General features: G+C 40.8%; 1 non-coding gene across 1 annotated transcript; it reads right to left on the bottom strand.

The window, feature by feature from the left end:
- Window positions 1–2,342: 2,342 nt before the first annotated feature.
- Window positions 2,343–2,415, bottom strand: TRNAW-CCA. The gene has a single exon. It is a non-coding gene; the product is annotated as a tRNA-Trp (tRNA).
- Window positions 2,416–3,260: the final 845 nt, after the last annotated feature.

Raw genomic sequence — 3,260 nt, 5'->3', positions numbered from 1 at the left:
AAGATATCATTGAAACATATACATTGCCATATGTAAAATAGATGACCAGTGCAAGTTCAATGCATGAAGCTGGGCACTCAAAGTCAGTGTTCTGGGACAACCCAGAAGAATGAGGTAGGGAGGGAGGTTAGTGGGGCTTCATTCTGGGGGGACACATGTGCACCCATGGATGATTCATGTTAATGTATGACCAAAAAAAAACCACACAATATTTCAAAGTAATTATCCTCTAATAAAAACAAAATAAGTTTTGTTTGTTTTTTCTTTTTTTTTTTTTTAAGAAAAAGAAAGCAACAAGCATCAAAAGAGAGTAGAAGATGATTTTTCAGATCTCGGAAATTTCTCAGAATTAAAGGACATGAATTTAAACTCGATAGGTTGGTAAAAAACCTAGTACAATACATTTTTTTTAAGTCAAGCCTAACCTCGCGTGGGGAAATTGACAAGATGGCACCATGCTCTTGCCCCATGTTCTCGTGTCCTCACCCCACGTTCTGTAAACAATGAGCTTGCACTTTGTAGCAGCTGAGATCGCTTATGGCACTGCACATGCATGTCAGGAGGTACTCTCTTGGCCACGGGCTACTTTTGTTCTGTAAGTATATATAAGCTTCACGTGGAAAAGCCCTGAAGGGTTGTGTGGTTATGTTGTATTATATTATGTCTGCTGCTACAGCTGCTGCACCAGCCAGGAGAGAATAAACACATCTGCAGTTCCTATGGCTCCTTGCATTTTCTTCCAGCCTCTTAGGTTGTGTCTTGTCTACAGTGGGTTCAGCGAACAGTGCACACTGTGAGATACAGCGAGATAATTGGCACTGTAAGCAAGGTCAGCAACACACCTTGAAAAATATCACAATTCTGGTAAGCATCCTACGATGCTAAGAGGAAAAAAAAATATGTCAGATAAAAGGATTAAAAATGAAAAGGGCTTTTTAATTCACAATACAAATCTGAAAGTTGAAAACAACACAGCAAAACTTTTGAAGTTCAGAAGGAAAATTACTTCCAAATTTAAAAAATTCTTTTTTAAAAAAAGAAAATGATCTATTAAGCATGAGAATCGAATAAAGGTAGCAACTTTTCCCTTTTCTCAGGAAGCAACTAGGAAAAAGCCTGTACCAACACAAGAGAGGATTCAGTAATGATGCCCAGGCCTCTAGGATGTAGTGAAGTCCCTTGAGTACAGGGCCCAGGTCATTCTCAGGATCCTGAGGGGGAAGGGCAGGCACAGCTGGGACACCCGCAGGATACAAAAGTGGACCTGAAATCTCTTGGAAATCTTCCTATAGCATCATGGAATTGTATTTTAATGAGATTTTGACATTAAGGAGGGTTTAGGTCTGGAGTAAAAGGTAAATTCATAAGAAACTAAGCAACTGGAAAGAAGACAGTTAACTTTAGGGACAAATTTTATGCAAACAAAGCAACTGCATGCCAGTTGACTCATCTATGTATACAATTTACATAAGAGTAATGAGGTAAACAATAAATACTAATGTAAACTGAAATATGTTAAAATTATATTAAGATCATTGGAGTTAAGGAAATGGGGTGTGTGTGTGTGTGTGTGTGTGTGTGTGTGTGTGTGTGTGTTGGCAACAGCAGGAGTGCGTTAAAACTTTATCTTCTCATCGTGCATCTGTTCACTTATGTGGGCTCAGTCATGTCCAACTCTATGTGACCTTATGGACTGTAGCCCTCCAGGCTCTTCTGTCCATGGGATTCTCCAGGCAAGAATATTGGAGTGGGTTCCAATTTCTTCTTCCAGGGGATCTTCCCTACCCATGGATTGGACCCACATCTCCTCTTTCTCCTGCACCACAGGGGGATTCTTTAATGCTTAGCCATCAGGGAAGCCCTATCTTCTCATGCTGTGCTGTAGTGGGCTTAGTCACTGTCTTGTCCAACTCTTTGTGTCCCCATCGACTGTAGCCCACTAGGCTCCTCTGTCCATGGGAATTCTCCAGGCAAGAGTACTGGAGTGGGAGCCTCCTCCAGGGGAATTTCCCAAGCTAAGGATAAAACCCAGGTCTTCTACATTGCAGGCAGATTCTTTACCATCTGAGCCACCAGAGAAGCCTGTGGATACTGGAGTGGGTAGCCTATCCTTTCTCCAGGGGATCTTCCTGACCCAGGAATCAAACTGGGGTCTTCTGCATTACGGGGATTCACTAGCTGTGCTACCAGGGAAGCCCATCTTTTCATGAGGTGAGGTGAAGTCGCTCAGTCGTGTCCCACTCTTTGCCACCCTGTGGACTGTAACCTACTAGGCTTTTCCATCCATGGGATTCTCCAGGCAAGAATGCTGGAGTGGATTGCCATTTCCTTCTCCAGGGGATCTTCCTGACCCAGGGATCGAACCCGGGTCTCCTGCATTGGAGGCAGACGCTTTAACCTCTGAGCCACCAGGGAAGCCCCATCTTCTCATAGATAAGGTCAAAAACTGAAAAATTAAAAAGTGACAATATAGCCATGTTATACAGAGTTATGAAAATAAAACCAAAAGAAACATTTAAAAAGGTAAGGGCTCTGTAGAATAGGATATTGAGAGTGGAGTGTAGTAGACAGTATTTTTAAAATAATAAACCTTGTAAAAATATTTCTTTTAAACTATATGGATACATGCATTGATGAAAGAAAAGCTAAAACAGGTGTCCAACATAAAGATAAAGTTGCTTTTCCCGTAAGCTGTTCACCTGGTGTCCAGGTAAGAGATTTGAGAGCTTTCCTCCTACATTTCACACTATCCTAAATCCTAACTCCTACCCACTCCATGGCTAAAGAAGTGATAATAGTCACAAACAAATAGTAAAAAACAAATTTTTTTACTATCCTCACCCCTCAAAAAATTGGGGTGGCCTCAATTATCATATCTCCCAAGATTTGCCTTCTTCCTATACATCATCTTGTTGATTTTTATTTAAATGTATTGAGGAGTATTAGACTTCATCAAAAGTGTTGAGCTGGACATAAAGCAACCACCTTCTATGATGGCTTACTATGTTTGTCAGTTGGGATGGGTTAAACTCACAGTCCTTTAACACTATCCCACAATCTCAGTAGTTTTAACACAAAAACGTCAATCTTCCTCTCAAAATCTACTCTAAGGAAACAGAGAAACTATTATTCAACACAGTTTGGGAAGTCCTCACCCACCACTGGCAGAGAAGAAAGAGAAATAAAAGGAAACCAGATTGGAAAACAAGAAGTAAAACTCTCACTATTTGCAGACACCATTATAATATACATAGAAACCC

This window comes from Oryx dammah, unplaced genomic scaffold (assembly GCF_014754425.2).
Source record: "Oryx dammah isolate SB20612 unplaced genomic scaffold, SCBI_Odam_1.1 HiC_scaffold_16, whole genome shotgun sequence".
Classification (NCBI taxonomy): Eukaryota; Metazoa; Chordata; class Mammalia; order Artiodactyla; family Bovidae; genus Oryx; species Oryx dammah.
The sequence above is the reverse complement of the archived record's forward strand: the minus strand, read 5'-3'. Positions and strand labels throughout refer to the sequence as shown.